Genomic DNA, 15,394 nt, shown 5'->3' on the forward strand with positions numbered 1-15,394 from the left:
AGAGAACCGATGATAATTCATCACACCATCATATCATAATCAATTTCTCAGCTGAAATTATCGGTCTTCTCAACTAAAACATTCACGGAGGAGCTGACAGAATCTTTGTAATTTTGATGACAGATTCACACCAAGGTTAATTTTGCAATATTACTGCAGGCAAAACTCCCAGAGATGTTAAGTCAGACTTGCAAGTTTACTCCAAAAAGATTGCATGTAGAAAGTCCCATTAATGCATGAATTGAGTTTATTCCCCAGCTAGATTTCCTAGGAACTGACCTGCATTCTGTCTCATTAAAAAGTGCTCCTGAATTCAGAATGGAAGATTCCTTTGTGCAATCTGTCTAATAACAGTGAAACCAGAATGGCTTCTGTATTTCTGACAGAGGCTCTTTCTCAAAAGGAGAAAAAAAGAGACTTCTCTCTCCTTGCAGATGTAAATGCTGAAAAGTACTTTGGGAGCCTTTAGAATAAAAACCTCTGCTCAAGTAAACACAGGGTATAATTATCATCATCTGTCATCTCTGCAAATCCATACATTTTATATTCCACTTAAAACAGAAAAAAAAATCCTCGGTGGGATGTCTTCCAGCGAACCAATTTAGCTAATGAGAGTGAATATCAATGACTGCTGGCTAATCAGAATGGTATTAGCATAAATTTTACTTAATGAGGACATATTTGCCTGCTGCCAGGAGCAAAATGGTACTGAGCTAGAGTGTAAAATGCAACGGATGGGTAAGTCTCATCTGGAAGAAAAATAGCAGAGCAAACAAACAAAACTGTATCTGAGCTTACTGCTGCACTAGCACTTTTTATGCAACCTGGGATTTTAACCTCACATGAAGCTTTTCAAACTTTTTCATTATTACAGAATCTTATCCACCCTTTAACTGTGATGAATTAAACACCCTGGGGAACAGCTTGACAAGAGATTCAATTGAACTCCTTTAACCTCATGATAGTAGGTGGATCACTGAAGGAACTTTCTTTCTTTCTAAATTAAAGCACACAATACATGCACTCTGCTGCACAACAAAAGTATGTTTTCCCTTTGTGCATTGTATAAGTCTCGCTTCTGAAAAATGCTCAAATATTATGCTTAGCTTCAAAACCAGCAATGTTACATTGCCCTCTGTCTGCCTGTGAGCGATCTCAGGCAGAAAATTCCCTTCGGCCACTATTGTCTTGAAGGAGTTAAGTCCCAGCAGCATCCCAGTGCTGTTGTGCACACTGGGTTTCTTCCTCTTACACAGGCTCCATATTAGACAGTCTGAGAAGTCTTGACGAGCAGTAAGAAAGATTTTTGTCTATAGTAACATAAAGGGGTTAGAGTTCAATTCTCACAAAATATTTAATCTTGTGAAATGTTATTTGTAGTGTCATTCTTGTATATACCTGCTTTGAAATTCTTAACCTTAGATTCTTCTATGTAAAGGAATATAGGGCACAAGTGTTCTTACCTTTGATATACTATAGGATCTAACAATATTTAACTGGTGAAGTCATTTTTGTTTCCAAACCTGTGTCTCAAATATGCTTGGGAACGTGGAAACTCACAATGCCCTTATTCATGACATCAAAATCAGTTCCATGGTAACACATTGTGATGACAAAATACACAGATTGCAAGGTCACAAGTCACACTTAAGGACAGGCAGGGGAGAAATTGTTAGTTTAATGAATAACACTAGCCAATTCCAATCAGAATAAAAATAAAGAAAAAAATAAAGTGCCTAAAGTAAACACCCTTAAATGCACTTCAGAACCATTTCTTCTTAAGTAGTTCTTCAAAGGCAGAAGGCTTCCACAGCTTTCGCCTCTGTGGCAAATAGAAGCCTACATTAAAAATTAAAACAAGACGCTGTACGCTAATGATGGCAATAGCAATGCTTTCCCTCTATATGCACAGAGAGAAACAGCAACTGCGGGGAAGAAGCTTTAGAAGAAAAGAAATCATGTTCATTTCAGGCTAAATCCCCCAAAGGAACTCATGATTCTTATGCTTAGCAAAGGCTGGGTTTTCACATACGGTGACGAGCCCACTTTTGAAGCTTACATTTCTTTGGTCTATAGCCAGGTATTTGAAATATTCCTGTCACAGAAGTCAGCAACGGCAACCGTGGTACAGATATTTCTAATGATTTTGAAGTGATTCCTCCATTCCTTATTTACTGAACAGTGTCACAAGAAAGCAATTCAGATTTACAAGATTCTAATGTACACAGGCCTCCTCTGAAATTTAAGCTGCAAGAACCCTAATATACGTAGGTATGAAAAATCACTGCAACTAGATCATCACCTGCAGAAGGAGAGGAAGGAAAAACACAAATGAGAAAATTGCCAGCCCAGTACCCAAACAAATGCCAGACACCTCTAAGACTTTGACATCGCCATCAGATTTGCTTGTGACTTCTCAGGGTAACGACAGGAAAAATTTGGAGTACTTCAAGGAAATGAACCAGAAAACTCCGTGGTTAAGGGAATGTTCTTGCATATGGCATGTCTTAGGCATTAGGTGGTTGGTCCATGAAGTTACTGTTCCCTTCTGACTCTTACATCAAAACCTTCTTTGAAATTGTAACTAAAATATATCACATACAATTTGTTTGACGTGACTGTGTCATAAAATTGGCACTGTATGTTCTCTGCTTACCACAGTCTGAAAGGTCAATGGAGAGGATAGATTTCATTTAACCTCTTGTTTAAATAGCATCTTATTTTTATTAGAAAAGATGTTTTTTTTTTTTTTACCATATCATGGCAAACAGCCCTATCCCTATACATCCTTATATAAACAGCGACTGAATAGCCAAAAAACAAATTGCAGCTTAAACTCTACAAGGAGAACCTCAGATTACTTTTCTTTCCATATATCAGAGCAAAAGATTTGATAGATTAGAGCATTTCAAAATAGATCGGGGAGCAGCATCTTTGATTCTATTTAAATGACATAAAATCACTGGATTATTAAAAAAATTGAAGCATGCTCTGGTAAGACATTAATGTTTTTAACGTATTCTTGCACTCTGGCAGCAAAAGGGATGTTGAAGTTCCCTCTATATTAAATAAAACGGCTTGACAGTTGCATACACACTTAACCACAGGTGGGGGGTTCTTCTTAATCTGGTGTCTATCATGTGATGCTTCATAAGCAAAGAATAGCAGGCCATGCTGCTTTATTCAATTGGGTTATGCTTTTACTCTTTCTTCCTGCATGTGAAAAGCATAACAGAGAACTAGCAGAGCAGAAGTAAGATGTGTTTTGTTAGTTGTCTGAAGCCCTGGGGCCCGGAACCGGATAAGTCCTGATATTATACCCTGGATTGAGCAGAATAAATCCATTTTGTTTCCTCCAAACATTTAGCCATTAAAAAAATATGAGATAGAAAAACAGACTTTGCTGTCTGCATGCCTTCTTGTAAAGCTTGTATTGTGGAAATGTCAGAATCATTAGGTCATTGGCATATATTTTGCAAGCTAATGCTTCTACTTTAATTCTCACTGGGGACTGCATGTCTGCTTTTCAAATAAAACCCAGACTGAAGAAGGTGAAGAGAGCTTAAAATGATGCTGGTAACACTCTGTGATGGCTGATAATACTTCTAGGTATGAATAATTAGGAAATATCAGCCAAGGTTGATACAACCACAGCTATTAAAGCACCAAGCCCGACAAAAGTAATTGCTAAATGTTAAAATTGCCTTGTAAATATCTGTGGCTCCTTTTAAATGCACACAGTGACATGTGACTGAATAAAGTTTTAAAATAAACACAACACAAGAAATAAATTTAATATGTGAAATTGTGCACATAATAGAAGAAGCATGGAGGGTCAGACTTCAGAGAAGACAAGTGGATGAATTCCCTCCTGAATCACCAAAGACAGATGCAGAAGAAGTGGTTACGGAAACGCAAGCCCCATTCCAAAAATAGCTACTCGCCTGTCAAAACATATATCGCTGATAAAATCTGGCATGAGTTGAAGAAAGAGGTTAATACTAGTAGACATAATAAAGCAAGTAGAAACACTCTCAACTCACAACTGGATAAATAAGTCTTGAACTTGCAGCGGTTACTCTTCTGCCTGAATGCATACTCCCCCTTTACGACACACGAACTTGCTTTCTTCTGTGATAGAGCACAGAAGCGCCTCTAACCCCGAGAAAAGACAGATTCCTCCACTTATAGTCCTGCCCTTGCAGAAGCCAACATGGCTCCCGCAGTGTTGGCACCTCTAGACTTTCTACCTTCAGTTTGGGGCTCTAATGAACTCAAAATAGCCATTCAAAACCCAGCCAAAACCACCGAAAGCTACCTTGTTTTTATAGCATGGCCAGTTTAAACCGTACGAAACCACAAGTTTAGTGTGATTTTTGATACCAGCTTATAAATCAACCCAGGTTTATCTAAAAATTAATTTAGAGTTAGCAGGCAAGTTAGTGGACTTGAACAAACTTTTGGACAAATAGTTTGTCAAAAGACAAAACAGTTTTTAATCTGAGTTTTAAGCAAATCCTTAAACTAAACAAATCTCATGCAAGTTTCTGTTTTCATTGTGGACATCTTGCACAGCCCTAACTAGTTGCAGATTTCTGGGTCCATTTTTATGTTTCTGATCCATATTTTGTGGTTGCATGCTCCATAACAAACCTACAGGATATATCCTGACTGACTTTCACAGGAACTTCATGTGCTGTGACACACTGGCTTAAAGTTACATTGCTCCAAAACATAGGAAAATCAGTGGGAACACTGAAAGATGCTATTTCACCTGGCTATCCCTTTCAAGCTATACGTTTAACTTGTGAGCACTTTAATAAATCAAAACTTTCCTGCAAGCTTCTTTAAAGTGTAAATGCAAGACCTAAACAGATCATGGGCAATGAACAAGCATAACTGTAGCTATCAGATCAGAGATCTGTAAAAACTAAATCATGCTCTGGTGTAGAAAACTTATCAAGTTTTGCTGATCTCTTTCTTCAAACTGTTCTCTTGTGTATTATTGTAATTAAAATCAGTCAGGCTGTACAACCTATGCTATGTTTTACAAACAAATAAAACTTGTTCTGTGTTGTTCCTCTGAAACTGTGACAGTTGCATTATCCTATGCAAAAAAATTAAGAGAAGTTTACAGCCCCTCAGCTTTTACCTGTAAGCGCCTTCTTCAACTGCAAAGGAGGGTGAGATGATCAGTAGAAAATCAGAAACGCAAAATTAAGTTTTACTCAATTCTGTTGCTGATTCACTCTTGTCCTTCAACTAATATTTGAGCAGTTCAAAGCCAATTGGGAAAAGGTGGATTTCCAAAAGCTTGAATGCTGGAATAAAATAATTTTCAAAATGTATGTCCCCAAATCATTAAAAGTAGAATCTATGCAATGTAAACAGGCCTGTTAAAGCAGCAGTCTCTCACAAAGAGTGGAATGTCATCTTAAGTATAAGCACCTTCAGTGAATGTCTGTGGACTGTTCAGAGAGAAAGATGGTTCACAGAAAAAAATGGAGAAATCTGAATTAACACAGTTTCTTTGAAATATTGTGGAAGGCAAGTAAGTTTGAAAACATTTTCAAAAAACAAATACATATTTTCACAATCCACTTTGCATATAAGATTTGTCTGATTATTAGCTCAGTGGTACATCTATTTATTCTTAACTGCTATACGAAAAGGGTTTGCCAAGTATTGGCCTCATGCATTTTCCTTTCTAGATCAAGCACAAAAGAAACTGGAACACGATTAAAATGAAGACCATATTATTGTTCCTGTGAGAATGATGGCAAAGTTTCTGTGGGTTAGAGCAGAAGACACATTAGTGGATCACAGAGCTAAAACTGAAGAGGAAGACTGATCTAAGTACTAAAAAAGAAGTCCACAGAAGGTGGAAGCAGAGGCAAACAGCCCAGGAGGAACAGAGACACTGCTTGCCCTGGCAGGGATGGAGCTGGGAAAGCCAAAACTCAGCTGGAGCTGGCACTAGCAAGGGATGTGAAATACAAGTAGGATTTTTTAAAGTATGTTGCCAGCAAACAGCATGGGCCTATTGCTCATTGGATCTAATGACAAAGAACATCTAAAAGGCTGTTATACAATGCCTTTTTGCCTCAGTTTTTGCTGGTAGGCTTTGCCCCCCCAGACTTCCCAGGTCCATAAGCCTCACAGCTGAGTCCATGGGTATGAAGCACATGAAGTACTCACAGGAGAGGAAGTTGAAGTTAGGGATCACTTAACCCGCTTGGATATACAGACCTCCATGGGCCAGAGCAGATGTGTCTGAGGGTGCTGAAGGAGCAGCCCAACATCATTGTGAGGCTACTCTTTGTCCTCTTCAAAAGGCCATGGCAGTCAGTGGAGATTCGCGATCACTGGAAGGTACATACTGCACCACTCTGCAAGAAGGAGGCAAGGAGGATGGTCCATGTCAATTAGCTTACTTTGGTCCCTAGGAAAGTTACGGAGCAAGTCCTCATAGAAGCCATTTCCAGGCATGTGAAGAGCAATAAAGTGACCTGGAGCAGCCAGCATAGATTTACCAAAGGGAAAAGACGATGAGCAACCTTCTCTGGCAAGGTGACCAGCCCTGTGGAGAAAAGAAGTGGGAAGGCAATGGATGCTGTATACCTTGGGTTTATCAAGGCTTTGGCATAATCAAACCCCAGAACAACAGCAGAACCCCTCCCGATTGCGCATGCCCATACTGTGAAAAGGAAAACAGGAAAATGTTGAGGGACTTTTCATATACATCTAGAACCAATACCCAAAATACTATGTTTTTACAGGTTAGATTTTGGTGCGTAAGTTATTCTCACACTCAGAGTGTGTATAGGCTACTAGTTAGCTGATGTTGCAGAAATGGTTTTGAAAAGAAAACCTGTTTATAGGAAAAAGATTGATAAAAGCTTTCTTTGATGACACTAGAATAAAATCAAAACTTTACGTGTGGATACGAACTCCATGTGAAAGTATAACAAAATCTTGAAGAACTAACATTTATAATTGTTTTCTTATAAAACATTTTCAGGAAAGGGAGTACTTACTCAAGGGGTGAAAATGCCAGATATTAGGTTGTTAAGAACGTGAATACAGTAGGAGGACAGAAGCCATTAAAAGGTAGAAATTATATTCTCAGATGTTTTTAATGGCATAGAAGAGCTATCAATGGAATACAAAATACCGTTAACAGAACTCAATTTCCCTGTTATACATGAGCCAACACATACTTAGAAGTGTACTTGGATGAAAACTTAAGGAAGAAATTAGACTTCTTGCTCTGAGTCTAGCAGAGGGCACTGATGTACCTTTTAGAAGGGGTCTTTACCAGCTCCAGGAAAGAAAATGGAAAATCTTTACCTACACCTGCCTCCCATGGGGCTGAGCCAAAGTCTTTCTACAGAACTCCACATATCTACCAGGAAAGGCATTTCTTAATAAACGTATTTTGCCTCCCTCCCTATCATCTCACCCTAAGTATTTCATATGGCTTGTGGAAAATTTCTTTAGAAGAGGAAATTGTGTCTGTGAAATTTTAACTTATGCTCTCTGAACACAGTGCTTTACCATAATTTTTAGGCTATGCTCTGCACCCATATAATTCACAAAAGGATATCCAAGCATGGGAAGGTACTGAAGTTTACTGATGGTATTTTGCTGCAAGTATAAATAATGGAACTCTATCATGGGCATGGACTCAGTAGTGTAAGGCTGGAACTTAACAGACAGCGAAGTGAATGTAGGGGTGAATAATTAACTTACGTAGGAAAACTAGAACTGATCTAGGGGCCCTGCTAGGCCTTGGGGGGTTATAGATGGTTATCAGTATTTCTCTACTTAAAAAAGAGGAAAGTACACAGGAATGATAAATTTGGCTGAAAAAAATCTATCCAATCTGGCTGTTGTAACTGTTGATCTAAAAACTTTATTCTGAAAAAAGGGACAGTGTATGAAAGACATTAATCACAACAATTAGCCTAAGCACAATTTATAAAGATGCCCTTCCTTTGATTTTCTGCTATACAAAATTGGCAACTGAGTTTGCTGAGACCTCACAACAACATTTTTGTGACAATGGGAATCACCAGACACTAGTTAATGCTGCAGGAAACCTGACTTAAGCTGGATGATAGTGAATATGGACAGGAAAATTAAAAGTCTCTGGTGCTTATGCATGCACAAAAACCCCAGCTCCTCATTTGCAGAAGCAGACCGCAAACCGCTTATGACAATGGTGGAGCAAAGTGTTTCACAAAAACAACTTTCCTTGAAAAGGTTATTCTATCGATTGCAGATGGATGATTTATAGCTAGAATATAAACCTGAGAAAGACCTTGTGTCAGCAGACATTCTGTCTGAGCTTTTAATGAAAGAGAGGTAGTACAAACAGCAGAATCTGTTGTTGTTCATGTAAATAGGCTCGAGAAAATGTCCTCGGTCTCAGGCAGGATGCGGCCTGTCACTGCAAGAGACCATAACGCAAAATTGAGACTTTGTGAAAGGTAATACCAGTGATTAAGCTTGGCTGGCCTTCCAAACGTAAACCTACTGCCTTTTACAGCTTGGAATGAGAAATTCATGTTGCAAATGGTACTTTACTCAAAGTGTCTAGATCAGTAGCATGTAAAGTTTGAACGTAGGGAATAACAAAAATAAGTACATGAAAGGTGCGTGGACACCGGAAGATGAGAAGACTAGTTGAAAATACATGGTATTTGCCTCAAAATTAATGCGGATATAGGGACATTCCCCCCCCCCCCCCCAACAAACAAACAAATGCCAAAAATAGGAATATTCAGAAACTGGGGGAGAGGGAAGAAACCCTGATTGTAATTCTAAACAAAGTTAGACCTATAGGCCACATTTGGTGTGTATAGGTTTATGCACATAAATTAATAACCACTAATGGTTTTGTTGTGGATTATTATTCTTAATTTCCAAAAACATCACCATTAGAGTATGCAACCATGAAATATGTGATATCATTTACAAAATCTCTGCATAGAACTTACCTGCCTTGAAAAACCAATGATGCTATGAATGCATTTTTGCAAATTTTAATAAACATATTCAAACAAATTGAAGCAGCAGACACACTGTGACAGTGTGCCACATGACCTAAAGTCTTTATAGTCACAAAACAGCACACACAAGGTACCTGACAGAAAATGGTGCTGTAAAAATCACTTGTTTCCTGTAAAACAAGTTTATTAATTTCTCTGAGAAGAGTACTAAGAATGTCCACACAAATAGCGCCCATCTAGAAACTCTGCAAAAGAAAGAGGAAAGACAAACATCCTGAGGCTCCAAGATTCGAACTAGAGCAGGCAAGAAAAGAGAGAGGATGTCAGCCAACATTGATTTAAGGGGCTGAACAAAATACTTTGGAGAGCTACAAGCAAATGAGCACCAGCTCAGAGCCTGATGGAAAGCTATGCAGATTTAGCAGCATTGTCACTTAATTTTTCCCCCCTCCTTCATGGAGAAATGAAAGTCGTTTGTGAGATCCAGCACCTTATTTTGCCTAGTTAGCTTAGAGCTATTAAGGTAAGCAGCCTGCCTTTGATGAGGGATCTATCTCCCTTTTTCCCAAACTCTTCCTTTGAACAGTCATTAGCTTACATTGTAAATGCTAGGTGTTTTGTTGGCTACCACTTGTAGACATAAGATGAGCTTCACAGAACTTACAGTTAAGGTAGACAACTATGATGATGGCAGATGGCAAAAGGGAAGAAACTGAAGCTGAATATTTAGAAAGAGACAAGCAGAGGGAAAGAGACATACTAATTCATTTATTATTTTGTTACCAAAAAATTCTCTTTCCATCTCCTCTAGCATCTTCTTTCAAGACAGTTTAAAGAAACAGGACATCTTCTGGGCAAAGTGAATTTTGAAAAAGAGAAGGTAAAAGACAGGCAAGATTCATAGTGCATATATTAACTTGCTCCAAGGAAAATTGCCTTGAAACTATGGGGTGCAGACATCCTGCAATGTGTGCTCCTGTTTAGCTGCATTACTTATCCAGAATTGGTGAACAGTGGTAGTTCAAAATCACTGAAGTAAATTTCTAGATTTGCAAGCAGGGACCTGTGGTTTCATTATAGCCATTTGGCCTGTTTTGACCTCTCCCTAGACCTCTGCCTCATTTTGTGCATTCAGACCTCAATGAAGGAAAATAATTTATAAATGTACTTAACTTTAAAGAGGTGATTTAAGTCTACAGACATCAATAGCAGGTAAGCACATAATTACTTATGTCTAAAATAAAGATGAGATTTGTATACTTTAAGTGCATTCCTGAAAGGATTTCTTATGGGAGATTTTTAGATCTTGTTTTGCTCACCTGAAAAGAGTCTAGCACAAAGATTTCTGTAACGAAAAAAAAGCAGAATAGTTTCCTTGGCAGGGATGATTAAGAAAGAAACAACAGTTTGATTCACTTGGAACACAGGGTATTTTATTGTATTTTACTTTCTTCAAGCATTTTTAGTATCTATGAGAAGAGGTTTTCAAGTCAATGTAATCTACTTTTTTTTTTTCAAATATAATGTGTGTGCCTCCACTTTTGGTTCAGCCACAGTAAGAGAGCTTCCTTCCCTTTTTGTAAGGCCTGTTTGATGCTGTTTCTTGATCTTGAGTTAGTTGTTGACTCATATCAAATGCAAATCAAGCCCTTTTACAGTATGAATCATAGCTGCCCTTGGTTAAGGGGGTAAGAAGAGATGAGAAGGGAAACATTACATTTCTGGACAATGCTGATGACTGAGGGCTGGTGTGACTCATACATAAGAGGGCCGATACGCACTTTCAAGTCAACAATTTAGGAGATTAAGAAGCAAACTTCAAACGGGGTTTTCAAAGGGAGAAGAAAACAGGAACTGGAATAAGCAACAAAGTAATGCACACAGCCACATCCTGAAGTCCTCACTGATGCAAGATTCCCATTTACACTAACTCTATGGTTTGCAAACACTAACCTTAGAGTTCATGGTTTAAGACTAATCATTAGTTAGCTGGGAGTTTCAAATAGCTGCGAGTCCACTCAGTAGAGTTTTAAAGTAATTAATTTTTGGTCAGATTTTGTTACAAGCAGAAATCCACAGAGCTGGATGTCATTTTCACCAAAAAAAAAAAAAAAAAAAAAAGAAAGTTTCTTTCTCATATACATGGCATTATTAGAAACACTGTGGACATATCTGTGGTACAAAGAAGAGAATATGGAGGGGGACCTTTCCATTTGCTGAAAATTAGATGTGAAGGACAACTCACAAAGAAGGAGCAAACAAATTATTTTTGTTCCCAACCTAGTTTTCCTGTATATGGGAAATGATTGTGGAATTAGAAAAATGGCCACACATGCAGCAAAACACCTCTCTGCTGATGAGAGAGACGGAAACATTATAAAATCAGGAAGCTAGAAGTGCACCCACTTTTGCTATTTATCATAGAGATAACTATTTCTTCACAAACACAGGGCATAATTTTTCCTCAGTTCACTAAACACTGAAAGATATTTTTTGCTATTCCTTTAAAGACTGTTTTAGGGAGGGTGTTGTTTTAATCAAAGCTTGCTCCATGCATTACACTCCAACCTACCACATACGTTACTGCACATGAGCTCCTTTTGTGTTTGGTTACACCAGATTAAATTGCAGAGCGTATGCTACTCACTTCAGAAGACAAGGAACCAACATGTCTTTTGTGTATGAGCAAGATTCTGTCTTAATCCCATAATAATTTTCTAATTCCTTTCATATTCTTGTCAGTGGTGCTTAAGACAAAAACTTGGCAAAAGGGCTTTGAAACAAAGTCAAGGTATTGCTCAACTAGTTAAAAAGAGCAAGGAAGAAGAGATTCACTTATTTTTAGAGCTGCAACAGAGCAAATACTTCTATTTTAAAGAGTTCAGATGACTTGGTTAAGAACATTTTGGATTAAAGAACAAACACAATTAGGATTACTTGGCAATTACACTGTGGTAATCAGCCAACAATCCTGCACAGAGATATCCTACTTCTATCACTTTTACCCAAAGGAGGGCATTGTACTGAATACTGATGATCCAACCAGTGCCTGCTATCAACCCTTCTCCAAAATCTCTGGCTGAAACTTCACCCTCCTTGTCTTCGTCAGGCTTTCCAGAAGGTGGGGATCCACAGAGGGTCTTGAGGTTGCACCATCTCTGGGCTTCACCTGCCATCCTTCCCACTCCTCTAGACAGCACCAACCAACTCTACTAAGCCACATGTTCTGATATGACAGATTAAATACCAAGAATGAGGAAATCAAACAGCACATGAAATCCACCAGGCAAGTTTGCTGGATAAATATTTCCAATTAACTCTGCAGCTGGGGCCAAGTTCACTCTGAAGCTGGCTCTGCAACCAGAAACCTTGCAGTTGGCCAGACGGGTTTCATGTGGTTGTGCTGTGCTGCATGCAGTCTGGCGGTGGAGAAGCTAGTCTTGGGGAAAGGACATGGTGGGAGGCTCATAAAACTGGGGGTAGTGTGTGCTTCAGGGCTGGCACTCATCTTTTTTTGGTTGCTGTTTTAGCAGGCAAGGCAATGGGATTCAGGTGCCATGCTCCCCTGGGCACCTCTGGAAATGCAGGTGGTACCCAGGGATCATAACACAGATATGCCCCTGTTGCTTCCTAGTCTGAGCAGACCTTCTGCCTCAGCCCAGTGTTTCTAGAACAGTTTCATATTCACTGAGCATGGACAACACAGGAGCTAAACCATCTGCCTGACTTACAATGTTAATAAGCTTAAAATCTTCTGTCTGTCAGAACCACTCTCAAAGACAAGTCAAGCACTCACAACGCATTGTTCCTTTAAACCAACGTCAGATTTCTGTGTTGCCAGACCTTCAGTAAGTGCAGCTTTCAGGTTTTGGCTAGCACTGAAGCAATTTCTGTAAAATATACCACAGACAGATAGCTTCACATTTGAAAATATTAGCATGAATAACAATATTTTTGTTTGATATGCACTCAACCAGTTATTCATTGGTTAAAAGAGTAAAGCCTCTAAGAAATATTTGAGAGAATATGCCCACAGAAGGGACCAGTTTGCATTTGTGGTGTTTATTCTTGTCTGCTTGAAAAGAAAATAGAAAATTGGGTTGACTAGGTTTTCCATTCTAATGCAGCTTTCTAGCTATCATGATTTCAAGCTGCTGATTACACACCGGTGGTGTGATAGTCAAGTGATGAAAATTTGAGGCTTGTGATACAGAATACTTAGTTTTGCACAGATAGCAACAGTTTCCAATGAGCAGTGCTATGCCAGATTTACAATGAGATTTACAAAAAAGAACCATAAAGTTAGGACCCCAGATTCCCTCTTCCAAAGAAACAGGCACAAAGAACAGCACTCCCGCTACCCAGTATCTCCTGTGCTCCTCAGATCAACTTCTGATGGAACTGACATGTACTCATTGCTCATTTAAGTAAACTCACGTATCGGGATTTCTGCTATAAATTCCTCTTTTAAAACACTGATTCAAATATTTTAATATGTACATGGAAATGCTGAAGGAATAAACTCCGCAGCAAAGCTTACCTTAAAAAAAAAAAAAAGTATTTTGGCATATTTTACATAGCAGTGTTTTCTATTTCTTCAACCAAAATAAGATTAAAAAACTCCCCTGCACTAGCACACAGTCCTTCCTTCCTACCTACCTTCCTTTCTTGTACTTTCTTCTACCTTCCTCTGCCCTTCCTCCCCCTTCTTTATATCACAGTTGGGTAGATATTTATTAAGGGCATCTAATGGCTCTTTACTCTTCCCTTCCTCCACCTGCAACAGCTGCTGCAATGCATTGCATTGGTTCTTGGATCTGGCTCTTGGTTTGCTGTGTGGCCAGATCCAGGCTTTAGATGCAATTGGGCGTATGACATCTGCAAGCCCTGACAAGCAGCCACTGCCCTGCCCATGTGGGTTGGACATATCCACAACTCATGGGCTCACTACAGGATCCTGGTTACTCCATGTTCACTATTTGTGACCCACGCCTTCAGATGCAAACTCATGAATGTTAAACAGGGCTGCTTGCAGCCATATTCAGGCAGCCATATGCAACTGATTAACAGAGAAGAACATTTAATATCAACATGCCCTGCTCAGGTCATTCCAGCCTAGATTTCAGATTCATTCACAGTGAGCTCCAGTACAGTCCTGTATTTGTCCACCTGAGATGCCATCACTGTTACTTGAGACAGGGATCCCACTGCCTCAGGCCAAGGGCACATACACAGAAACAGCAGCAAGAAGCAGCAGTGCTCCAAAAAGATGGCAGCCTGAACATTAGGAGGAGAGGTGGGAAGACAAACAGACAACACAGACAGAATAATGCTCTGAAAGGCTGCAGTAGCTTAGGAGCAGAAGTCTCACTTTCAGCAGTGCTTCTGAAAACTGCATCCAAATTGACTTCTCCAAGATCACATAGGAAGTCAGCAGAGAAGCTGATAAAGAGTCCAGTACCCACAGGACCCCAAAGCTCCTGCAGAAAGGACTGGAGACAGACTTCAGACAGTATAGATAACCAAACTGAGATTAGATTCAAGTCAGGAAAAAAGTTAAATAGTCCAGCAGTGCTGCTGAAAGCAAGCAATATGGCACTGGCGCAAATGCTAGCCTCAGCATCCAAACCACTGAAAAGAAAACCATGGCAGCAAGGCTTGCAGAAGAAAGGGCTCAAAACCTCACAAACAGCTATGAGGGAGGGGGAAAAGGATCTGCAAAGTCTGCAATCATCCATACAAAACTGCATCAAGATGTATGGGTAGTGAGGTCCTCATGGTGTGATGAACAGTATGCACCCCTGGCTCATGACTTAGCGCAGGCTTAACATGAGAGAACTGAAACTGGAAAAGAAAATGAATGTAACCAGAAGAAATTGGAAAATGGACGAAGGGCTAAGGGGGAGGGAACCAACCCAAGTCCGTCATTTCCCTCATGCAAGCAATAGTATGTCCCAAATTTAAGCAGCAACTTTGAATTCTGGTTTGAGTTTGGCTTTTCTGTTTATGGGGGCATTTTTATTTTTTTTTTTTTTAGTATTTTTTATTCTAATACTTTGCCAGCAATAGCACACCATTGGCTGCAAGAGATGGCTGTCCAGGTAAGTAATGAGGTGGTAAAACAAGAATTCCTAATGTCTCAGACACCTACCCTGCCAAAGGGGAGGCCTGGCTCTAAAGTGCTGAAGAACAAACCAATGTGGAGGCAAATCAGTTCGAGCCTTCATCAGTCAGTGGGTTAAGCACAGTCCAGTGAAGCTATAAAGACTTTTCTAGACACCCCCAAAAGATCACACAGCAGAAAGTTTCATGCTGTGCTTGGAGAAGGAACCCAGTGCTGCTGACAAGATCCAATTTGCTGCCCAGGTACACCACACACC

General features: G+C 39.4%; 1 long non-coding RNA gene across 1 annotated transcript; it reads right to left on the reverse strand.

The window, feature by feature from the left end:
* Positions 1-1,068: 1,068 nt before the first annotated feature.
* On the reverse strand, positions 1,069-14,499 carry LOC133214963 (uncharacterized). The gene is made up of 3 exons (XR_009726287.1): positions 14,386-14,499; positions 14,184-14,291; positions 1,069-6,389 (listed from the first exon to the last, which is right to left on the reverse strand). It is a non-coding gene; the product is annotated as an uncharacterized LOC133214963 (long non-coding RNA).
* Positions 14,500-15,394: the final 895 nt, after the last annotated feature.

This window comes from Neopsephotus bourkii, unplaced genomic scaffold (assembly GCF_033783945.1).
Source record: "Neopsephotus bourkii isolate Nb327-2 ecotype Australia unplaced genomic scaffold, CSIRO-AGI_Nbou_v1 NB_107, whole genome shotgun sequence".
Classification (NCBI taxonomy): Eukaryota; Metazoa; Chordata; class Aves; order Psittaciformes; family Psittacidae; genus Neopsephotus; species Neopsephotus bourkii.